Source organism: Silene latifolia, chromosome 6 (assembly GCF_048544455.1).
Source record: "Silene latifolia isolate original U9 population chromosome 6, ASM4854445v1, whole genome shotgun sequence".
Taxonomy (NCBI): domain Eukaryota; kingdom Viridiplantae; phylum Streptophyta; class Magnoliopsida; order Caryophyllales; family Caryophyllaceae; genus Silene; species Silene latifolia.
The window spans coordinates 24645258-24671469 of NC_133531.1; the positions used below are offsets into that span (position 1 = coordinate 24645258).

At 36.9% G+C, this 26212-nt stretch overlaps 1 long non-coding RNA gene and 2 other non-coding genes across 3 annotated transcripts; all 3 read right to left on the reverse strand.

The window, feature by feature from the left end:
* Nucleotides 1-10039: 10039 nt before the first annotated feature.
* On the reverse strand, nt 10040-10146 carry LOC141589455 (small nucleolar RNA R71). Its single transcript, XR_012520392.1, has one exon. It is a non-coding gene; the product is annotated as a small nucleolar RNA R71 (small nucleolar RNA).
* Nucleotides 10147-11304: 1158 nt separating this feature from the next.
* On the reverse strand, nt 11305-12645 carry LOC141658667 (uncharacterized). Its single transcript, XR_012549341.1, has 3 exons — nt 12145-12645; nt 11993-12062; nt 11305-11459 (listed from the first exon to the last, which is right to left on the reverse strand). It is a non-coding gene; the product is annotated as an uncharacterized LOC141658667 (long non-coding RNA).
* A 4850-nt stretch (nt 12646-17495) lies between these two features.
* On the reverse strand, nt 17496-17602 carry LOC141588981 (small nucleolar RNA R71). The gene has a single exon (XR_012519944.1). It is a non-coding gene; the product is annotated as a small nucleolar RNA R71 (small nucleolar RNA).
* Nucleotides 17603-26212: the final 8610 nt, after the last annotated feature.

The following is a 26212-nucleotide window of genomic DNA, read 5'->3' on the forward strand; positions in this document are numbered from 1 at the left end:
TATGCTTTTGTTTATAATAATAAAATCCTGTGGGTTATGGGTGTCCTGTCCCTTAATCTTTGGGGTAGCTCGTAGTGTCCTGGCTCTCTTCTCTAATAGGGTTATGGTTTATTCGCACCCGAATTTGAGCATGGGTGTCTTGTCCCCTTGGGTTCGTGGTCGAGTTGGGAAATGCATGTCGTATTTCTTGGTCTGTTGGTCCTACGATCAAAGGGTTCAATCTCTAAGGTGTAGGAGTTTTATCTCCATCGGTGGCGGACTTCGTCGTCTTGCTTAGCACATTGTCTTTCTACGATCTTTTCGCAAGAACGTAAGTACACCTTGCTATTGTCGCTATGCGGCTCGTATGTATCGGCGGTATTTGGAGGTCTTTCGTGTGTTTGAAGCTCGTTCTATGGCCCGTGGCTCTTTCGCTTGCAATCATCATTAGACCCTTCATGCTCTTCTAGCTGTTGTTATCGTTATTTATGTTTATGTTTTACTTAGGATTGGCTTGGTAGCAATAGATTTGGTGGTCTTATTTCTGGTGCTACCTAGTCGAATAGCTTACATTGTAACATTTGAAATAATGTAAGGTATTCATTGCTTGTTGTCAAAAAAAAATATATGAACATCTATTATATTATAATTAAACCATACTAGTTTTCAACCCGTGCAAAATTGCACGATATATTTTTATAAATATTATTGTAAATAATTAACAGTTAAAAAATATTAACCAATATTTCTCTTATAATGATAATAGGTTAAATCGGTGTTAAAATATGGTATATAGTATATTATATACAATGTATATAAAACAATATGCATGTCATATAGAAAAATTATATATGACTGAATATATTTATGAGATAAAAGCTTGTTTTTTTATTTTTTTAAAAATGAAATTCTAGTATGTTGTTTTTTAATTTCTTACTCCATTTACGGTTAATTTAAACTTAAACTTAGTATTTATTATTTTTGTAACAATATTGATTATAAAAGTTGATGTATTTTTTCGTACTTTATTTTAATTATTATTGTAATTTATTATTGTAATAAAAATTTGGATTGAATTTTTAACCGTTGGTGCAATTTATTGTAATTTTTTAGTAAATTTTTTAGGGCTGAACTATTTAGTTTAAAATTATTTATTATTCGTTATTATTCACTAATATTTACGTGTAAAAATATAAACGTAAACATTTACGTCTAAAACTTAAACACAGAGGTTTTTCAACAATTAATTCCAGTTTTCTTTTCGGTGGATCCCGGCCACATTTCTTTAAAAAAAATAAAAAATAAAAAATAAAATTTGATGACGTGGCTTAAGGAGAAGGCTTGAAATATTTTTGGTTTTATATAGATAAGATATGAATTATATACTAGCTTTTGAACCCGTGCCCGCACGGGCGATTTTTAAAACTGCATTATAAGTAATATCAAACTAGTTATGAACAATTGTGACATAATTACATAGTACTTTCAATAAGTAGATCGATTAAAACTTTACATTGCCCAACCAACCCGTTTTATCAAGGTCTGAACCCGTACAACTTGATCCGCAACTCATAGCTCGAAACAGCTCAAAGTCACAGTGATTTAGTAATATAGATTTAGTAATATAATAAAGTCGACCATCACAATCTGGTATCACTTCGAAGATAAATTTATATGAAAATATAACGACATACATATATATTGTTTCTTAGTTACATTGTACTTTCTTGACCTCATCACATTTATGTGAAGGAGCTCGAAAACTTTACAACAAAATTCATAAATTTTATAACAAATCTAAGTTTTTTTATTTAAAAAGCTTAATACATAAAATCGAGTACAACTGCTTATACAATCCATTTACGGAAAATATGAAAGTAAGTGGAGGAAAGAAAAATGTTGACCAGAATACCCTTATTTGCTTATCAACTCATAATCAATCTATTACCATCTATAACATCTACCCGACCCCACCCTACTCCGATCCAACCCTCACCGATCCTCATTGTACTGCCACCTTCGACCTCCACCATTACTCCATGATGCCACATTTGACCTCCACCTTTCCTGCATGACACTCCTCTTCTGCAGTGGACCTCATAACTTCCCCACCCCATTAAAAAAACCCTCACCCACTCTCAAATTCACCATAAACTCACCCGAAAAATCTTGAAATAGCCTAATTTGTGTAACCCATTTGAAGTTTCAATAAGTGAATTTGTTTTTCTTTTAGAAGACAACAATAAAGTAAAGATCAAAGTATTAGACCACCATATCAAACAAACTCATAGTAGTTTTTTTGCTGTTATCAAAAAGATTACTTATTGACTATCCTGTGTTCTGTGTTTTATTTCTTCTATAGGGATTAGTTTTACTTAGGGACGACAATTGTACATGTGCTTGCTAAATACATATCCATCGAATTAAATGGAAAAGATATATAACAGAAAAACATATAAAAATATAAAAATGGATGAAAAGTTGGTATAAATTGATGGTGAGTCAAGTGAAGCTGCATTACCCATCATTCGTTAAGCACCTAGTTCGATCCCTTAAAAAAAAACTAATTACAGGTTATTACTACTCCATAATAAAATAATCGACATTTCAAACCAAATATTTATTTGAAATACTCACTAACCATGTATCCGAAATTATCTCACTTTATATATTAAAATTCTGTATTTTTGTTGGACTTTAACGGTGCTCCCTCTATTTATTTCATTTTCATACATTTATTAAATATATGCGAGTAGTATTTTAATCAAACGTACTAAAACGATAAAAATAGATGAATAAGTAATTGATAAATAATTCACTTTTCAGATGATCCTTTTATTTTGTTTCATTGGTGATGAATGGATGTGTTGCAAGTTACAATTTGCACATATCAAGATTTACCTTAAGAATGATAAAAAATGGTTTTACAATTATAAACCTATTGGAAGGCCAATTATAAATTGTGGAAAAATGGTAAAAAAAAAAAAGAAAAGAAAAAAAAAAGGATACATACGTATATACTATTAATTAACGGGGTACTAACAAAATTTGTTATAATATACTGATAAAACAGGTACAATCGTTATGGAAATATATACCAAATAAAATAGACATTTTGAGTCACAATTACTATGAAAGGGCTACGAAAATTACATAAAGGGATACGACAAAATAATCTCTCAATAAGTCAATAACTTAGTAAGAAACCGTCTCTTCAAAGTTTTTGAATTGGTTTTATTATGACAGTGAGTGTATGCCAAGGAAACCCATATAACTATATACTCCACGATGAATGAGATTGGCAAGATTGTGAGTTTGAAATGCGTTCTTTTTTTTGGGAAGAGATTGAAACTTATTGTTCTTTAACAATAGAAAATGAGATTATCTTGACTGGAAAAAAGAAGAATGAGAAAGAAGGTTTGAATGCATAAATTTCTTGTAGAAAATGAGATTATCTTATTGGCAAGTTACTCGAATAAAGTTGTTTTAATGCATAAATTTAAAAAATGGCTGTAATAATATGCAACATTTATTTTTTCTTATTAAAGAAGTTATCATAATATTCTATTTCCCTAAAACTACAATAGATCGAGGTCTTATATAGGCCAAAATCTCGGCGTATTAAGTTTGTTTCTAAATTGAAAATTCAAAATCTCAGCATATTAGGTTTGTTTCAATTGTCGTTCTTCCCGAAAATATAATCGAAGAAATGTTAAAATATTGCGCCAAAATTCATTCCTTCTGAACATTTTATATGTATTGCTTTTAAAAAGTTGCTAAATTTAAGTTGACTTATTAAAATATTATACCGAAAAATATTTCCTAAAATTGCGCCCAAATCAACTTAAAATTACAACTTTCCCCCTTTTTTTTAGGTTTATGTTTACGTGATTGCACATTTTTCCCTTTTTTTTTAATTATAGAGTATGACACGTGGCGATTGAATATGTTGTGACACGTGGCGTACAATGGGGTAGCCGGTTGTTACTTTAATATAATATATGATATGATTTTTCTTTTTTTTAATTATAGAGTATGACACGTGGCGATTGAATATGTTGTGACACGTGGCGTACAATGGGGTAGCCGGTTGTTGCTTTAATATAATATATGATATATGATGACTTTACTGTTAATTATAATTAAATATAATTATGCAACTAAGTTCCTAATGTACCATTTCTCTATTAATTAGTTTAAAATTCAATTTTTTTGAGGGGAGACAAAAATACCTTCATAATTTACTATAATAACACGAGTGGCGCCGAATTTAAGTACCACCAAGTGGCGACCTCACGCCATCTCATTTTTTCAACTAATTATGTTTAGACAACTTTTTTTGAAAGAACCCCGTAAGGGCGAAAAAGCTACGGTTACACTCGGTGTATAGAATCTTCTATACACTGCGAGTACCATATTGACATGTGTCAATGGTGGGGTATAACTTTATAAGATAGAATCTTTTTTAAGTATAATTTTGTCATATTTTAGAACCTAAAATATAAACAAATCAAATTTTAAAAGTTTTCCTAAAATATTAATTATTTCATTATACCATAATTTTTTTATATTTGATAAGATATTGTAATCTAATCTTCCATCTTTTACGTGTTTTCCCTTACTGCCAATCCCTACGTACCACCACACCACAACTATGGTTGCTTTCCCGGTCAATTAACTCAGTTGCCGGTGCAGGCAAACCTCTCACGGCGGCGAACGAGTCTGACTCCATCGTGAACTCATCACCCCCATTGGCGCACCAACCTCCTCACCTCAAACCACCTCTTCGTCTTCCCCATGAAATCGATTTAACGTACACCACCACCAAGTTGCTGCGACCACCATGTAAAACTTATACACCATCACTTCACGCCGTCAACTACCTCTTCGTCCTCCTTGTGCGCCCCTCCGGCCGTGCCAACCACTACCCAAACGGTCATCCCTCCAATAACCTAATCAAGTAATTGGTTCGTATGTAACAAAATCAAATCGAGTCATGAACGTTAATAATATCGGTGTGCCTAATTCATAAACTACTTTTTGTATGTAAAAAATTTTACTTTAAGAATTAGACTTTTTGTGATAAATTGTCATTTTAGAAAATTTTAGGGTTTTTTTTAGGGACATGCTAAATCCCGCACACAATTTTGCTTAATCCCGCACAGTTTTCCCCCTTATTCCAAATTTACCCTTCTCATTTCCCCCACCCCAACCAAGAGAGAGACAAAAAAAAAAACTTCCTCATCCCATCGTCTTCTTCCCGACTACCCCATCCCCCCTCCCTACCACCACCACTCCCCCGCCCTCTCCCAGCGGCGACAACACCTTCTCGCGCCCCTCCCGACACCAACCACCATAAGTCATCTCCCTCACCCAGTCGAAGGACGACGCCCTACACCAATAGTTAGATCTGGCGGCTACTGTGCCTGACTCCCGACGCCAACCACCGCATGTCCTCTCCCTCACTTCACTTCTCCGCCGACCACCCTACTCCGGCCAAACTGACCACCAACAACCAAACTCCTCGACAACAAAAAAGCAAAACCCTAATTGAAAAACTTTTTTTCAAAAAAAATACTCAATCGATATAAAGACATGTGTATTGAATAAAATTGTTGATAAGGAGGCTAAATTACTTGTGATGTGCGAAATTAAGATCTATGGTTGTCGATTTATTAACAAATTATTTAGGTTTTGAGAGATAGAGAAAGGAGAAGACGTTTTTCAATTTTGGTAAGATGAAGGGTAGAATTGGAATAATGAGGCAAAGTGTGTAGGATTTAGTAAAATGGTGTGCGAGATTTAGCAAATACGTTTTTTTATCCAAGTAACAGTATAAAAATTTTATGATAAATTGTAGTTTAGAAAATTTTACAAGATATGATGTGATTATGTTAAGATACATAATGTTTAATTATGGAAAATATAATTATTAGTTATAATTCTAAAATTAACAAATTTCCATAATAATAGATTCCTCCATATGTCGAAATTCGATTGGTATTGTACAAAAGATTCTATACACTAAGTGTTACCGTAGCATCTTCCCCGTAAGGGTACTAATGCATTAATAAACGATCAATGAAGTTTTTTGTTGTTTTAGTCATGCTTGGAAATGACTAATTAATGAAGTTTGCATTTAACAGTCCAGCTAGTTTCGTGACCCGTGAAATGCACGGGTTTTATCAAGGCGTTTCCTTAAAACTTTGTTCTGATACGAAAATTTAATGAAGGTGAAGGAAAATGGAGACCAATTTTTTTCAACGATAAATAAAAGATTTTAAGATAAAATGTAAATGGTTGACACATGTTGTGAAATAATCCATGTTGTGGTAAGATTTACAATAGGGAAGAATTTAGTTTGAGAAGTAGGTAGTTAATACAGAGTATAATTCTTCTTAAAACTTATTGATGCATATGTTTTTTCAAAGTTGGTTGCGAAGTCGAAATGTACTTTTTTGTTAGTAAGTCGACGTGTACTTAATGTGATGACATTATAAACAAAGAAGAAAAACATAGTTTTATTTATGTGGAAATTCTTATGTTAATGACAAAGTATGCAAACTTAAATTCATTTGGGTGGACTATCTTGTGAATTTGAGTTGTGTTACAGTTATAATCTACATAACATTCTAAACATAATAATGTAATTTGTTGCCTCAAGTCATATGCATAATCATTTTTCATTGTATTTAATTACTTTGTAGGGTAACAACCGAATATTCTACATCACGTTTCAAACCAAACAATTGTTGTGACTAATCACATACTGCAAATCTGTCGGAATCTTGAAATAGGACAAATTTGTCTTAGCAATGTAAATCAAACTACTTAATGAATGCACAACATCTTCCATATTGGCTTGTTCAATTACATAATCTATACCTACTACATGCATGTCAACAAAAAAATACATGTAAGCAAATGAATCACCTTATAAGCAATGATAAATAGTATTTTAGTCACTTTTTACCCCGCATTTATATCTTATTACGACTCGATTTTGCGTGCTTAATGGTCTAACTAGCTCATTTAATTACTAATTTATAATAATTATTAATCGTATTAGTTATATTTAATAATTAGTCGGATTTACACAATATTAGTATTATTAGTATTATTTTATTATTATATTAATTTATTATTATATTATTTTAATGTGTAGGCGAAACGGGAAAGCAAGGCGGAATAATGGGACGGAAATTAAGATGCAAGTCGGGTTGAAAAGGGAACCCGAGCTCAAGACGGATATCAAACATAGAAGCTTGAAGTCAAGATTGACTTTGTCAACTTGTTGACCCGTCTTCACCATTTTCCTCCATCTGCATCATCAGTCATCATTTTCATGAACAATCGCCATTTTCGAACACCACCCGAGCTCATCACCAACATCTCGACATTCAACACCATTTTCATCCACCTCCATCACCACCGTTAATCCGAACTCCTTCACCATTGTCAGTCACCTCACCTGCAAGGCACAGAGCAGCCGTACACCACCACAAACCCAATTACCACCATTAACCCGCCATAGCTTTCACCTCCCTGCACTTCACCAACAACCATTCATCTCCATCCTCCGTCAATTCACCTTCAAATCACCATTAGAGCCGACAACCCACATCAACAACAACCACGAGCTCGGCATCAGAGCAGCAACAATCCACGAGCAGCCCAGAATTACTCCGTCATCACCGGCATCCACCAATCACAGCCACCGTCAATATTGAACTCGGAATCGAAACCGAGTCAATTGGATACAAATACAACAATTGCATCCCCAGCCGGGTCACCGGCTGCCTCCCAACCGGCTCCCAACATCAAATCGTACTCCCAGACGGTTACCCGTCTGCCGCCCTCACCAACCGGCTGGGAATACAATTGAAAATACTCCAATTTCCAGGAACTTCCCAGCCGGTGTCAAGCCCGGCGGCCGGTGGACCGGCTGAGCCCCCTTGTTGGCGTGATTTCAATTTTCCCTTTTTTTTGCTTTTTCCCTTTTGTTTGACGTTCAATCCCCTTCCCCTTTTCTTATTATTAATATGATTATTATTATTAGGACTATGATTATTATTAATTCTATGAGATTAGTATAAAACCCCACTACACATTACACACCCTTACACTAGATATTACCTCAGAAATTAGATTAAAAATTAGTTCATCTTTCTCTCAAATATTTTAGAACCCTAGAAATTATTTTCCTCTCTTCAATTTTCCTAGACTCAAGTTGTAATCTTTGCTCAAAAATTAATACAATTGTTCTCTTGTTTATCCAAGTTCTTCATTCTTTCAATCCAAGTTTCCACCTTTTGCAATTAAGTTGGTATAATTTCTCTTCCTTATTTCATTTGTTTACATTTTGTTTTTCTCTTAATTCTTGTTTAGTTGTTCATGTTAGAATACTACTTCTTGTTGTTTAATTGATGCTAATCTCTTTCTTGTTCATCTTTTCTTTGTTTTCCATTGTTGTTATTGAGTTTTTAACTTTCTTGTGTCAAAGATTGAATCTTTGAGTTGCTTGTGTTAAAGGTTGTGTCTTTTAGTTTAATTCTCACCCATCTTTAGTTTAATTTGTCTTTCTTCATAATTTGTGTTGGATATTTGCATGATTAGTAATAGAATTTGTTCTTCCACCATGTTTATGCTTGAAGATTCCATCTTTATTGTTTCTCTTGCCTTTAGAAACATGATTAGTGAGTAGTCTTTTACTAGGACTCGGTTTGACACGACATGAGTAATTCCATTAATTGATTCACATAAAGGCTAATTGTTGGGGGAGATTAGTGAGGGTAGTCTAGAGGATTGATATGGTTTATGGACCGATTTTGGGAATTGTCGATTTGTGACCCTTGTCCACCAACGAGAGTTGGTTAGGTTGTGAATTGGATACCCGGAAATTGGTCTTATCACTAACCTAGGTTGAGACCGAAAGGGAGAACCAAGGGAGGGTACCTCTAGACTAGCGTTTGAAATCGACCTCCGAGAGGAGGAGTGGGATGACCCGGAAAACGATGAGGGCTTAATGACCTTAGCCATTACTAAGCCACCTTGGGAAAATGCATGTTCTTAGGGTAGCCGGGTATTAGGTTAGGGATTCCGACCTTCAAACCCGAGAGGGGGGTTGGTGGGTAGTTCTAGTGTCCTATTTCGAACCCGAGAGGGGGGTTTTAGGTGAATTAGAGCCATCTCCTCCTTGCTTGTCTACCCGAGTGATTAGCCTAGGGAATCGTGACGTGGAATTATGAATTGTTGTGGGAGAACCGAGTTCTAGGTCTTTTAATCATTTGAATTACAACTTATCCTTCTTTTGCTCATTTGTCATTTCTCTTGTTAATTTTGCATTTTATTTTATTTAGTTTAGTTGTTTAGTTTAAAACCTCATCCAAATATTGTCGACTTAGCTAAGCTTAAGGATTAGAACGATTAATACTCTTCCTAGCTCCTCGTGGGATCGACCCTCAATAGTGTACAACGACAATCGTGCACTTGCGAGGTATTATTTGATAACCATCAAGTTTTTGGCGCCGTTGCCGGGGAGCAAAGGCTAGATATTAATTGTTTTATTCTAGTTTAGACTAGGTCTTTCTTTGTTACTAATTCCTTTCTTGAGTAGTTGAAGGTGTTTTAGAAGTACCGGGTAATCTTGAGTTCTTTGAGAATCCATTTGGATTTCCCAAAGAACCAACAATGGCCGCGGTTCCTATGAGGGACAATTTAGCTCCAAAGAAGGTGGTGAATCCTAGTATTGTCAAGCCACCTATACAAGCAAATAATTTCGATGTGAAGGCTACTTTATTGCAACTAGTCCAAGGAAACCAATTCGGAGGGGGAGCTACCGAAAACCCCCATGAACACCTTAATGAATTCTTGGATAGTTGTGACATGTTTAAAGCGAATGGAGTATCGGAGGATGCAATCCGCCTTAGACTCTTTCTTTATTCCTTGAGGGGGAGTGCTAAGGAATGGTTGAAGAGTTGTGAGCCCGATTCATTTAGAACTTGGAATGATGTCTCCTAAGGCCTTCTTGAACAAGTACTTTCCACCACAAAGGACCGCAAGAATCAAGAGTGAGCTTCAAGGCTTCACCCAACATGATGATGAGACCCTTTATGAGGCATGGGAAAGGTATAAAGGACTCCAAAGGTTGTGCCCCCATCACGGGATCGGAGATGATGAATTGATAAACAACTTCTATGAGGGATTGAACAATGAGATGAAAATGAATCTAGACTCCGGCTCGGGAAAAGGGGCACTTGACAAGATAGATCACAAGACGGCTAAGGAGCTTATTGAGGAAATGGCTTCCCGAACTTTTCATTGGAATAATGATAGGCACAAGAGGAAGGGAAAGACAACCGTTGAGTCGGCCAACAATTTTGAGGTTAAAGGGTTGATAGAAGAGCTCAAGCAACAAATTGCTTTGTTGAACTCTAGTAACACCTCAAGAAACTCTTCATCAAATTGGTCTCAAGTGTATTGTTGTGAGATTTGTGGAGATCAAGGGCATCCACCAAATGAATGGCCTTTGATGATGGGAGAGGCAAATTGTATGGAGCAAGTGAATGGAGTGTGGGAATCAATCCCGGCTAGACAAGCCTTCAACAACAATCAATACCATCCCGGAATGAGAGCCCACCCAAATTTTTCCAATGGCTCACAAAATGCCCAAAACCCCACTTTCCAACAAAATCCACAATTTACACCAAATTTCCAAGCCCAAAAGCAAAATCCCACCTTTCAACCTAGTAGAAAAACCCCCTACGGTGGCGGTTATAAATGACCTTTTGTGGCGGTTTTTAGAGATTTAGGGTCCGTCGTTTATCGCGGCGTCGTATAAACTTTACGGCGGTTGTAGGCGGTTGTTGAACCACCGCTATAGCTCTCCTATAGTGGCGGTTGTTATAAAGACCGTCGTTATAGACTTATATAAAAAGTCGGTTGTTAGACAAGAACCGCCACTGTAATTCATCTACAATGGCGGTTATTTTCTAAAAACCGCCGCCATATGTATTTCAATAATAATTTTGTACCACAACTCGCCACTACAGGTTCCCTATAACGTCGGTTGTTGTTAAAGAATCGCCACCAAAGGTAGATATGATGTCGTTTGTTAGTAAAAAACCGTCACTTAAGGTGAATTAATAGTGGCGTTTCATATTAAGAACCGCCAACATAGATAGATTTTTTAAAAAAAAAAATATTATTTGCTACCAAAATTTCGATAGCAATCTCCTATAGATTTGAGAAGCCAAATAGCGAAATAAACAAAAAATACATACAAAAGAATGCGAGCCAACGAACTTGCATATCATCCGACCAAACAATAATGTCGATGTTAAAAAATATACATTCAAGTGTATAAATAATCACATACACATCTTTAGTTAATAGACTAATCAACAATTACATATTCCCTATAGAGTTGGTAGCCTACACCTCTTTAAGCTCCTTCGTCTCGTCAATTGACACTCTTAAATCTGCAATGGTACATTTAACAAAACCAATAGTAAGAAAATCATATCAAACATTATTGAACCAACATCTAACTTTACTAAAAAAATCAACCCAAGAGACTATAAACAGGCTATAAACAATGAACTATCAATCCACCTTACGTGGGGAAGAATAAATACCAAAAATATTGACTTGTTATTATGATGAGCTTCCCGTCATTTGAAAATACATGATGAAAACATACAGTAACGCAATCCACCTACACATAAGCTGCAAGCAAACATGCAGCAATTGTATTCTAATAAACAATTCTTTATCATTGGTAATCCAAGCATCCTAAAAAGCATCTCCTGCAAAGTCTAGAGACTTTCAGGCGCTGACGAGGGTTGTAAAATTGTAGGGAAGGGACCATAGAACGACTATACAAAAGAAATCACCTTCCATGCAGCAATTTTGAATTTGCTCAAGGTTTTAGCAGTTAAAACCAAGATGTTTTTCTAAATGGAGTATGTGTGAGATATTAATAGTGGAGCTTTGAGTCTAATAACATTCGTACCTCTGACTGTAAAATTTGAAGTCCCGCTTGACCTGCCATGTATGACGCACACTTAAATATGCAATAGCAGCTGCGAAAGAATCAAGCATGGCGTTAGTGAATGGCGGCCATAAAGTTACAAAGACATGAACGCAGAAGAGAAAAGATGGTACCATATGTGCATGAATACTGAGAATTCCTAGTTCAGGACAGATATCAATGTGTACTCTCTCAATTTCCCCTACACAATAGATATACTCATATTACTTTTACATATAGTGAAACCACCACATACCATTCTTTTAAGGCGATATTAGTTGAACATAGAAAAATGGGTCACTAAACTGGTTATGCTTCTTTTCATAGTGAAGTAAGAGTCACTCAATTAATTTTATCGAAAATTTATGTGTTAAATACACGAGGGTAAGGTTGTGTAAATTTGAACCCCCTTACCTCACCATTTGAGGAGACCTTGAAGCAGTTGGTCATGTTGTTTTTGATGTAGTAGCTGACCAAACTAAAGCATATAAACACGAGTTCTAAATTTATACAAGCAAATAGCACATCATCTCACTGTAAATCAGTAGGCAACTCCATTATAAATCTAACGGTGCACTAAGGATATAGTTCAGCACTTCAATGAGCAAAAGCTAATATTGCTACATTCACATCATAACCATTGATGATGACTTTGAGTAGATCAGCAATGATACAAATTATAGGCAGAGAGGAGGCTATTCCACTCAACTTGAAGCACTAAGGTATTATCATCAGAAATACACTTGTAATATCGGACAAGTTACAACAAATCGTTATCACGACCTATGGTTAGTGGCACAATGAGTAGCAGTGAAAAAAAAATTAGTTAAAATTTGAGACCTATTTTAGAAGTACACTTGGAATACCGGACAGGCTACAACAAATGTAGCAGCACACATGTATATATAAAAGTAACCTTAATTTTAAAATTATCTAACTTTAATTGAACATTAAAAAATGAATCTAGAATATAATTGAACAGTTGAAGCAAGTGAAATAATCATAATTGTAAGGAAGTAGCAAGTGAAACACTATACTTGGCGGTGTTGAAGTAGCAGTACAGTCACGCGAGGCTGGAACCACAATAAACACAGCAACGGCACTAATTATCATAATTGTAAGGAAGTTTATTATAAAGCATCAACAGTCAGAACGGGAATAGCACGCGATACACCTGCAACTTACAGCATAAAAATAAAGAGAGAAAGGAAAGTCATGGAAAAGTCATAATAACTAACACCTTGATATCAAGTGTAATGATCGAGCACAAATTTAAAGAGCAAGTAAGAATGTTTTTAATCAACAAATAAACACTTAAATCACAAATATACAACCAAAGATTAATCCATGTTCACTTCAACTAATCCAACTCAAACAATAATCAACACATAAGATAATACCACACAGTAATTGCTCTTAGAGACATTTCAACAAACAAGTGGTCCGCAGTCACAAATTAACATATACACCACGACCCATATGAAACCCGATAATGAAATGGAGATTACCTCTAATTGGGATAGATTGGGTGATGAAATTAGCTTGTGGAGATGGAAATCGGGGTGGAACTTGGGTGATGATAAATCAATTGAATAATAGGGTCAGAGATTTACCTTGAAAGTATTAGATCTCCGAGTAAGATGAATGTCAGTTGTCGACGCTGATGGAAAAATGAATGTTGTGGTGGTCGTCGCCTGTGAGGAACCGTGGTAAGATGAATGTCACATCGGTTGTAAATTAAACCGCCACAAAAGCCTTATAATGGCGGTTATTAAAAAAAACCGCCACAAATAGTTTCTTTATTACGTCGGTTCTTAATTAAAACCGCCACCAATAGTTTCTTAACTACTTTTTGTGTCGTTTTTATTAGAACCGCCACTATAATAGCGTCGCGATAGGGGTTTTTTCCACTTCAACAAAATTCCCAACCATTTCAACTAAATTCTCAACCCTTTCAACAATCCACCCAACCTAAATCAAACATGGAGCTCATGATAGAGCAATTGATGAATTCTCAAACCCAATTCATTGCTCACTCTAACCAAAATCAAGAGGAGGCCACGTCTTCTATCAACCAACTAAGGACTCAAATGCAAGCCTCCCAAAGAGTGACGGATAATCAAATCTCTCAATTGGCTTCTCAAATAAGTCAATTTCAAGCCTCAAATGGAAAGTTTCCGGGTAAAACCGAGGAGAACCCAAAGATCATTAATGCTATACATTTGAGGAGTGGTAGGGAGTTGGAAGATCGAGTGTTCATAAAGAGGAAAAAGAGTCGCAAACCGGAAGTTGTGGTTGAACCACCAAAAGTGGTTGAAGATGATCTTGTAGAGGTTGTTGTAGAGACTCCCATGGTAGTTGATGAACCCACCAAGGTTGTTGAGGAACCCAAGCAACATGTTGTGAGACCATATGTGCCACCAATCCCTTTCCCTCAAAGGTTGGCAAGAGCAAAGCTTGAGCAAAAGTATGGGAAATTCATGCACATGATGAAAGGTGTGAACATCACCATGCCTTTTATTGATGCCATCAAGGAGATACCCGCATATGGAAAATTCTTGAAGGAGTTGATTTCCAACAAAATATCATTGGGTCCAAGTACCATGGTCAATTTATCACAAGAATGTAGTGCTATCCTATTGCACAAGATGCCACCAAAGCTTGAAGATCCGGGTAGTTTTTTCATACCATGCACAATTGGGACCGTTCATATTGAGAGAGCCTTGTGTGACTTGGGGGCAAGCATTAGCCTCATGCCTCTCAATATCTTCAAGAAATTGAAGGGTTTTGAACTTTCATCTACAAGAGTATCTTTGCAACTTGCGGATAGATCGGTGAGGTATCCAATTGGCCTTGTGGAAGATGTACCACTCAAAGTGGGAAAGCTTGTGATACCTTACGACTTCTATGTGATGGATATTCCCGAGGATTCCAAAATTCCAATCATCCTAGGACGCCCTTGCCTTGCTACGGGGGGTGTCTTGATTGATGTGAAAAATGGCAAACTATCTCTTCAAGTTGGTGATGACAAGATAGAATTCTTGTTGGAAAATTCCATGAAATCTCCTTTGATAACTTCGTTATTTACGCTCTTTCTATGCCTAAGAACCTTTGCTTATAGCTCACTTGAATGTATTTTATGTGCATTTCAGTGTCTTAATTCCCTATAATGCTCAAATCCCGTCCTTTTGAAAGTTTGTTTCGGTTTTGGTTGTGTTTATCCATTTTTTGTAGGAAAGATGATGATTTAGCAATACTACACCCACTAAGGGAGGCCCATATGCGATACACATGACCACAAGCCCAACCCAAGACGGAATAAAAGGCTTAAGAGAACAAAAGGCTGAGTCTAGCGCGTATCCAGAAGCAAGATGCGCATCTCTTACAGGAAGGCACGAACCGTGCGCATCCAACAGTGCCTTCCTCATCTTCAAGATGCGCATCTCTTACAGGAAAGCACAAACCGTGCGCATCCAACAGTGCGTATCTCATCTTGGCAGTGCGCATCTCCATATTCGTGTAATACTCTTATTAGCTTAAACGACATTGTTTTAAGTCATTTTTACTTGATTTGTAACCTAGTATATAAGCAAAAACTTGAGTTTTCTCAGGGGAGGATCTTCATATAACAACTCTTAGTGGGAGAAATAGAAAAACCCTTGTAATTTGTGACAATCCTTCAAACAATTTACAAGATTCAAGCTTTCTTCCACCAAGTTCCTCATTGTTTTCTCAATTGTTCTTGTTGTGGGTATATTTCAATTTCTCTTTCTTTCCTTTAATTTCATTTGTTTACATTTTCATTCCTTCTTGTTTGAATTAGATTGTTGTGCTTGAATATTCCTTTTGTTGCTAGATTACCATTTTCTCTCTCATGTTCTTCTTTTTCTTGATTCACCATTGTTGCTCTTCATTCAAAGATTGAATCTTTGAATCCTTGTGATAAAGTTTGAGTCTTTTTGCATTAATAACCTTCCTTTTTAGTTTAATTTGTCTTTCTTCATATGTTTGTTAGCAATTGCATGTTTAATTGTAGAAATCAATTAATCATCATGGTTATTGTCAAAGTTGCCCACTTTATTAGTTGTCTTGCTAAAACAACCATGATTAGTGAGTAGTACCCTTGCTAGGGTGCGATTGGGCACTTACATGAGTGATTAACATGATTGATTCCATTTAAATTAGTCATTAAGGGGAAATTGGTGGGGTTTACCTTAGGAATTATTTTGTTAATGTTGTAATTTGGGAATTTGGTTGATTGATGACCCTTGTCCACCAATGGGAATTGGTTAGGTCCTAGGTTGACCACCCATTTACATCCTTGGCCTATTTGGGTTGAACCCGGGAGGGATAGCCTAAAGAGGGTGCCTTTAGGAGCCGGAATATCCTTCATCTTTGGGAAAAGAGTCGGGGAAACCGGGAATAGATCGTGAACATAAAGTCCTTAATCTTTATTCGGGTACTTAGGGAATAGCGCGTTCTCTTTTGTGTCTAAGTATAGAATTAAGGAATCCGAGTCATGAGCCCGGGAGGGAGTTGAGTCGGTAAGTCTTGTGTCCTATTGTGAGCCCGGGAGGGAGTCAATAGGCGAATTAGAGGCGTTTTCCCCCGCCTTATACCCCCATGGTGACTAATTGCCGGAATTAGCATGATAATTATGAATGTTTGTAGCTTAATCGTGCCCTAGGCCCTTTATACCTTGAGCAAATCCTTATTCCAATTAGCTTCTTCTTTTAATTTAGTTGTTGCTTAATTATTTTCATTTGCATGTCATTTAGTGTAGTTCACTTAGTCAATTTATCAATCAAACCTACTTTTCCTTGACTTAGCTAAACTTAAGAATAATAACAATTGGTAGTCACCCATGCTCCTTGTGGATTCGACCCTCAATTAGTGCAACGAACTCGTTCACTTGCGAGGTTAAGATTTGAAACCATCAAGTTTTTGGCGCCGTTGTCGGGGAGCATTGGCTTGATATTAATTGTTTTATTCTAGTTTAGACTAAGTTATTGTCACTTTTGCACACCTTGGTGTGCCGTCTATCTTGTTAATCTATTCACTTGAGTGTGTAGTGGTTTTTAAGAATCCTTTTGAAAATCCAGAAAGTACAACAATGGGTGAACCGGTTCCGATTAGGGACTACATGGCCCCAAAGCATATTGTGAATTCTAGTGTTCAAAGGCCTAGGATTCAAGCCAACAATTTTGAAATTAAGAATGCTTTGCTTAACCTTGTGCAAGATAACCAATTTTGGGGAGGTCCCTTGGAGAATCCTAATGACCATCTTAATGATTTTCTTGACAATTGTGACATGTATAAGATGAATGGGGTATCCGATGATGCGGTCCGTCTAAGGTTGTTCCCTATATCACTAAGGGGAGCGACTAAGGATTGGCTAAAGAATTGTGATCCCGACTCTTTCAAGACTTGGGATGAGCTCTCCTCGGCCTTCTTGAAAAAATACTTTCCTCCTTCAAGAACGGCTAAGGTAAAGAGTGAGTTGCAAGGGTTCACTCAAGAGGAAGATGAGACTTTGTACGAGGCTTGGGAGAGGTACAAGAGACTCCAACGGTTATGCCCTCACCATGGCATATCCGAGCCCGAGTTGATCAATAATTTCTACAAGGGTTTGGCACAAGACCTAAGGCTATTTCTTGATTCGGGTTCGGGTAAAGGAGCCTTAGATATCTTGGGTCACAAGGAGGCAAAGGAGTTGATTGAAGAGATGGCCTCAAGGACAATGGATTGGAATGATGAAATACAAACAAGAAAGGGTAAGGGTAAAGACTCTAATACGGTGCTCAATGTGGAAGTGAAGAGTATGCTTGAGGACCTCACTCAACAAGTAGCATTATTGAACTCCAACAATCCCTCTAACTCCAACATGAGGCAAGTGTTATCTTGTGAACTTTGTGGTGATGAAGGACATACCCCAATTAATTGTCCTTTGATCCAAAATTTTCAAGTCCAACAAAATCAAAAACCATCTTGGGAACAAGCCTTTGAGCAATTGGTGATTGCCAACCAAAAATCCGGTTCCAAACTTGACAACCACATCGCTTCTCAAAGTTGTATTAATGATGAGATTAGAGCTTCTCAAAAGGCCACGGAAACTCATGTTGCTCAAATTTCAAAACAATTGAGTCAAATGGCTCAAAATCCGGGCAAGTTTCCGGGTAACACGGTGAAGCCCAAGCAAATGAATGCGGTATTCTTGAGAAGTGGAAGGCGATTGGAGGAAGTTGTGAAGACTCCAAGGTGGAAAAGGAAGAGGGTTTCTAGTGGATCAATGAAAGAGCAACCGATTGAAGTTGAAGTTGAAGTGGAGAAATCAAAAGAAGTTGAAATGGTTGACCCACCAAAAGAAGATGAACCGGTTCCATCAAAAGTCAAAGAACCTACTCCACTTCTAAGGGAGTATGTTGAACCAATTCCCTTTCCACAAAGGCTTGCAAGGCCAAGACTTGAGAAGAAATACGAGAAGTTCATTGAAATTTTGAAAGGTATGAATGTTACCATACCATTTCTTGACATGATCATCGAAATCCCTAACTATGGAAAGTTTCTAAAGGAACTTGTGACTATGAAGAGAAAGAGTGAAGGGGTACAATCCGTTAACCTCTCTAGGGAGTGTAGTGCAATCCTCACTCACAAACTTCCTTGCAAACTTGAAGACCCGGGAAGCTTTTCTATTCCTTGTTCTATCCAAGGGGTGAAGATAAAGAGAGCTTTGTGTGACTTGGGAGCTAGTGTTAGCTTAATGCCTCTTTCCTTATTTAAGAAGCTACACTTGGAAGATTTGAAACCTTCAAAGATCTCCCTACAACTAGCCGATCGTTCGGTTAAGTATCCCTTGGGTGTGATTGAAGATGTTCCTTTGACGGTTGGAAAACTTGTGATCCCATGCGACTTCTTTGTCATGGACATGCCCGAAGATAGCCATGTGCCAATCATTTTGGGTAGGCCTTGCTTGGCCACTGGAGGTGCTATGATAGATGTTAAGAGTGGAAAACTCTCACTTCAAGTGGGTAATGAGAAGATTGAGTTTGAACTCAACAATTCCATGAAATCTCCTCCTATGGGCAACTCTTGTTGTAGGGTGGATATGGTGCAAGATAACTTGGATGAACCTAATTTAGAGCCTTCATTTTTTGACCCATTGGAAGCTTGCTCAACAAATGAGAAGGGAAATGAAGGTGATCTTATGTTGAGAGTTGATGTGAAAGAAGATTTGGGAGAATATGATTCAAGAAAAGATGAATTTGAAGACCAAATTGATGATGAGATTGAATTGTATTTGAGCTCTACGGATTATTTTGGTCTAGGCTCTCTTGAAGGTACACCTTGGTTGGATAACACTTCAAGTGATTGGGAAGCTCAAATTGATGCATTGGAGGCGGCTCTCAATGGAAATGGTTCGGTTCAAGAGGAGAGTCAAGAAAATGGGGATAAAAATGACAACATCATGAACCTCAATGTTGAGAAGTTGACTCCTCCACCTCTTATTCCTTACCATTCTCCTTCCTTTGATGACAATGAGGAAATTTCCTCATTCTATGAAGTTTATGAGATGCCTCTCCCCCTACCTCCTAGCTACCACTTCAACATGAAGAGCCCACAAGATGGTACAAAGAAGGGTAAGAGGAACCATGACAAGAAGCGTGGGAGAAGAAGTTGGTTGTGGTATGCCATATCTTGGTGCTACTTGTGCTTGTTTGAGGGTTTTGCTAAAGCTTTTGACCGCTTACTCCGTGCCTTGAGTGACATGGATCATGATACTTCGAGATTCAATCAAGACAATTTTGGATGAGAGGTTTGGTGGAGTCCCTCAAGAACCACCAAATTGTATATATTCTCTTCCCTTACTTACTTATACTTTACTTGCATTTTAATTCCCCCCCTACATTTGTTCCATTGAGGACAATGTCACGTTTTAAGTGTGGGGAGGGGATTCATTACGTAAAAATCTTGAAAATTTGAAAAATCTTAAAAATACCAAAAACATGTTATTTATTTTCAAATATTACAAAAATCCAAAAACATGTTCTTTATTTTTGAAAAAAATTCAAAACCAACAAAAATATGTTATTTATTTTTCCTATTCTCTCCCTATACTTTGTTCCATTGAGGACAATGTAAATTTCAAGTGTGGGGAGGGAAATATCCACTTTGTGCATATTGTTTATATTTGTATATATTTGCTTGTTAATTTGAGAAAAATACAAAAATGCCTAAAAATTGAAAATTTTCAAAAATTTCAAAAATATTGCATTGTTTATATTATATATATTACATTTGTCCTAACCATTTTGATAGGCAACACATGAATCATCGGAGAAGACGCTTGGTAAAATTCTTCCAATCCTTTCTCCTTTATCCTTCCTTTTCTTTTTGTATATATAAGCATGGAGAAGGACGGGATATGTGATGTGGGTGTTCCCTTTGGGAACCGTTTTGGATATGGTTGTGTTGTTGGTGTATTGTTAGGACTAGAAATTGTGTGCATTTAGACTAGAAGTGTATATATATGTGTTCACTCTTGCATTCACGTAGTTTGTTCATATGTTTAGTTGCATTTCATACACGTTGCATCTCGTATGTAAATATTTGCATAAAGGGTCTAAATGTGGAGGGCATATGTTGCCAATGATGATAATTTGTTTTGCCCGTGTCATTTCCCTCTTAATAGCTCGTGCCTTTTGATGACACTTGTTAGGGTTTTTTCTTGCAAAAACCCGGAAGTCTAGCTTAACAGTCAAGTTGCGACCACCTTGTGAGACCGTATTAGGCCCGAGACTTGACCTAGGTCCGATATAGCTACTATAATGTGAGGATAGAGCCTCCATATGGCCGGTCCATCAAACCGGTCCCGTTTAGGTCATGAGAGTAGTTCTACTTACGTGATATGTCATGTCAAAACGCATAAGTATGGAGCTCGTTCCTTGATTCCGTAGAAGTGTCGATGTGCATATTGAGACATATTTGTTCAAATAGAGTAACCTCACAATAGCCAAATAAGCTTTTGTTAGCCCTTGAGTCAATTGTTTCCTTTTGTTAACCCATTTTGAGCCTAAGCCTTATCATTTCTATTGCCAACAAAATAACTACATCCCATAAACAACTTACCTTGGTTGAGTAGTTCGTCATTGTGGTTCTTTTGTGGAGTATATTTGGGTTGAAATTTTGACTCACCTTGAGGTGTATGATCGAAATGCCACATGAGTGAAATGCAACTTTGGCTACTTTTGTTTAAATAAGAGGTGAACACGTCGTGAAAAATACAAGAAAGAAAATCAAAAGGAAAAGAAAGAAAAAATGAAGAAGAAAAACAAATAGAAAAAGAGAAAAATGAAAAGAAAAAAAAAAAGAAAAGAATGTATATTTTTGTGCCAAATAAAGGGTTGGTAATTTGCAAATCGAGTCTTGCTTTGTAAAGAATTGAATGATTTTTGGGGATGACAATCTTGCCATATTTTGTGGAAGAATTCATTTGCATTGTTTGAGTTTAGTGAATTGGTTAGATGTGGCGACTACTCGATCTTTAGCCCCACATTTCCTAAAAACGGTGCTTGCACCAACCCTTTTTCACCGAACCCAAGCCCCATTACAACCCGGTTGTCTCTCTTGTATGTGCATCATTTGACATTTCTCTTGCGGATATTGGATGGAGTACCATATTAGATTGCGGGCATGCTTCGCAAGTCGAGTTAGGAGAGTGATTTTGGTTACTTTTTGTCACAAAAAAACACCCGGTTCTTCAATGAGTGACTAGTGAAACCCGTGAGAGTCGGACTTTGGTCTCCTTTTGGTCAAGGGTTTGATATGGAGTCGAATCTTGCGTCTGTCGTGTCATTCTTGGGAGTATAGCGAAGTACTTCCCCTTTTCCGCCAAGAATTTGTTTCTTAGGCACTCCGTGTTGTCAGTGTAGGCTACTTGAGCTAGAATTAGGGGATAGACACCTTGGTATGACCCGGAGACGACACCCTCCACTAATGACTCTCTTTGTTCGGTTTTGAAACAAAACGACCGTTTAGATGAGGAAAGCGGTTGACTTTTTGATTGATGCATTCTAATACTTGCTTATGTGCTTACATGATGGATGCATTGCATTTTTCTTGCAAGACCCTACTTGCCTTGCGAATTTTGCTTTTTCCTCATAAGTGAAATTACGTGAGTTGAAAGGGCGTAGAGTGCGCTAATACTCATTCGGTTTATTAATTTGAATAATGGTGAGTGTTTCTTATATTGTGCATACGACTCACTCAATGAGAGCCTTCCTTTTGTCTAGTTTTGAGCATCTTTTGTTTACTCGAGGACGAGTAAAGGCTTAGTGTGGGGAGATTTGATAACTTCGTTATTTACGCTCTTTCTATGCCTAAGAACCTTTGCTTATAGCTCACTTGAATGTATTTTATGTGCATTTCAGTGTCTTAATTCCCTATAATGCTCAAATCCCGTCCTTTTGAAAGTTTGTTTTGGTTTTGGTTGTGTTTATCCATTTTTTGTAGGAAAGATGATGATTTAGCAATACTACACCCACTAAGGGAGGCCCATATGCGATACACATGACCACAAGCCCAACCCAAGACGGAATAAAAGGCTTAAGAGAACAAAAGGCTGAGTCTAGCGCGTATCCAGAAGCAAGATGCGCATCTCTTACAGGAAGGCACAAACTGTGCGCATCCAACAGTGCGTATCTCATCTTGGCAGTGCGTATCTCCATATTCGTGTAATACTCTTATTAGCTTAAACGACATTGTTTTAAGTCATTTTTACTTGATTTGTAACCTAGTATATAAGCAAAAACTTGAGTTTTCTCAGGGGAGGATCTTCATATAACAACTCTTAGTGGGAGAAATAGAAAAACCCTTGTAATTTGTGACAATCCTTCAAACAATTTACAAGATTCAAGCTTTCTTCCACCAAGTTCCTCATTGTTTTCTCAATTGTTCTTGTTGTGGGTATATTTCAATTTCTCTTTCTTTCCTTTAATTTCATTTGTTTACATTTTCATTCCTTCTTGTTTGAATTAGATTGTTGTGCTTGAATATTCCTTTTGTTGCTAGATTACCATTTTCTCTCTCATGTTCTTCTTTTTCTTGATTCACCATTGTTGCTCTTCATTCAAAGATTGAATCTTTGAATCCTTGTGATAAAGTTTGAGTCTTTTTGCATTAATAACCTTCCTTTTTAGTTTAATTTGTCTTTCTTCATATGTTTGTTAGCAATTGCATGTTTAATTGTAGAAATCAATTAATCATCATGGTTATTGTCAAAGTTGCCCACTTTATTAGTTGTCTTGCTAAAACAACCATGATTAGTGAGTAGTACCCTTGCTAGGGTGCGATTGGGCACTTACATGAGTGATTAACATGATTGATTCCATTTAAATTAGTCATTAAGGGGAAATTGGTGGGGTTTACCTTAGGAATTATTTTGTTAATGTTGTAATTTGGGAATTTGGTTGATTGATGACCCTTGTCCACCAATGGGAATTGGTTAGGTCCTAGGTTGACCACCCATTTACATCCTTGGCCTATTTGGGTTGAACCCGGGAGGGATAGCCTAAAGAGGGTGCCTTTGGGAGCCGGAATATCCTTCATCTTTGGGAAAAGAGTCGGGGAAACCGGGAATAGATCGTGAGCATAAAGTCCTTAATCTTTATTCGGGTACTTAGGGAATAGCGCGTTCTCTTTTGTGTCTAAGTATAGAATTAAGGAATCCGAGTCATGAGCTCGGGAGGGAGTTGAGTCGGTAAGTCTTGTGTCCTATTGTGAGCCCGGGAGGGAGTCAATAGGCGAATTAGAGGCGTTTTCCCCCGCCTTATACCCCCATGGTGACTAATTGCCGGAATTAGCATGATAATTATGAATGTTTGTAGCTTAATCGTGCCCTAGGCCCTTTATACCTTGAGCAAATCCTTATTCCAATTAGCTTCTTCTTTTAATTTAGTTGTTGCTTAATTATTTTCATTTGCATGTCATTTAGTGTAGTTCACTTAGTCAATTTATCAATCAAACCTACTTTTCCTTGACTTAGCTAAACTTAAGAATAATAACAATTGGTAGTCACCCATGCTCCTTGTGGATTCGACCCTCAATTAGTGCAACGAACTCGTTCACTTGCGAGGTTAAGATTTGAAACCATCATCCTTCTATGAGTGACTCTTGTTGTAGAGTGGATGTGTTGGAGGATTGCTTGAATGAGCATAATCTTGAGCCTTCACATTTGGATCCATTGGAAGTTTGTCCAACAAACAAGGAGGGAAATGAAGGTGATCTTGTGTTGAGAGTTGATGTTAAAGGACATTTGGGTGAAGATGACTCAAGAGAAGATGAATTTGAAGACCAGATTAATGATGAGATTGAGTCATTCTTGAACTCTCCGGATTCATTTGTTCTAAGCTCTTTTGAAGGTGCACCTTGGTCGGATAATTCTTCAAGTGATTGGGAAGCTCAAATTGATGCCTTGGAGGCGGCTCTCAATGGAAATGGTTCGGTTATAAAGGAGAGTCAAGAAAATTGGGATATGAATGATAGCATTATGAACCTCAATGTTGAGAAGTTGACTCCTCCACCTCTTATTCCTTACCATTCTCCTTCCTTTGATGACAATGAGGAAATTTCCTCATTCTATGATATTTATGAGATGTCGATCCCTTCACATCCTAACTACTTGTTCAAGAAGAAGGGTCCAAACCATCAAAAGGACCCAAGAAATGGTGCAAAGAAGAGTAAGAGGAAGAATGACAAGAAGTGTTGGAAAATAAGTTGGTTGAGCCTTGCTATAGCTTGGTGCTATTTGTGCTTGTTTGAGGCTTTTGCTAAAGTTTTTGACCGGTTACTACGTGCCTTGTGTGACATGGATTGCTTCAACAAACAAAAATTTGGATGAGAGGTTTGGTGGAGTCCCTTAAGAACTATCACATAGTATAAATTCTCTTCCTTTGCTTTATTTATTTATGTTTTGCTTGCATTTGCATTTAGTTTACTTAGCCGAATAGGAGTTAATCTAAATTAGCTCTCTTTGCATTCATGTAGTGTAGTTTGCATTGTCCTTTAAATTTAGCATATTGAATAATTCATGCATTACATTCATTAACCAAAAACCACTAAAAATTTGAAAAATTAAAAAAATTCCTCAAAAACATGTATTTTATTTCGAAATTTCCTCCACACATTTATTTCCATTTGAAATACGTAAATAAATAAGTGTGGGGAGGAAATTCCATCATTTAAAAATACCAAAAACATGTTGTTTATTTTCAAATATTCAAAAAAAAAAAATCAAAAACATGTTCTTACATTTTGAAAATTCAAAAATCAACAAAAATATGTTATTTATTCTTCCTATTCTCTCCCTATACTTTGTTCCATTGAGGACAATGTAAATTTCAAGTGTGGGGAGGGAAATATCCACTTTGTGCATATTATTTATATTTGTATATATTTGCTTGTTAATTTGAGAAAAATACAAAAATGCCTAAAAATTGAAAAAATTTCAAAAATTTCAAAAATATTGCATTGTTTATATTATATATATCGCATTTGTCCTAACCACTTTGATAGGCAACACATGAATCATCAGATAAGACGCTTGGTAAAATTCTTCCAAATCTTTCTCCTTTCTCCTTTATCCTTCCTTTTCTTTTTGTATATATAAGCATGGAGGAGGGCGGGATATGTGATGTGGGTGTTCCTTTTGGGAACCGCTTTGGATATACTTGTGTTGTTGGTGTGTTGTTAGGACTAAATATTGGTTGCATTTAGAATAGAATTGTATATATGTGTTCACTCTTGCATTCACGTAAATTGTTCATATGTGTAGTTTGCATTCATACACGTTGCATTTCGTATGTAAATATTTACATAGGGAGTCTAAATGTGGAGGGCATATGTTGCCAATGATGATAATTTGTTTTACCCGTGTCATTTCCCTCTTGATAGCTCGTGCCCTTTGATGACACATGTTAGGGTTTTTGCTTGCAAAAACCCGGAAGTCTAGCTTAACAACCAAGTAACGACCACCTTGTGAGACCGTATTAGGCCCGAGACTTGACCTAGGACCGACATAGCTACTAAAATGTGAGGATAGAGCCTCCATATGGCCGGTCCATCAAACCGGTCCCGTTTAGGTCATGAGAGTAGTTCTCCTTACGTGGTATGTCATGTCAAAACGCATAAGTATGGAGCTCGTTCCTT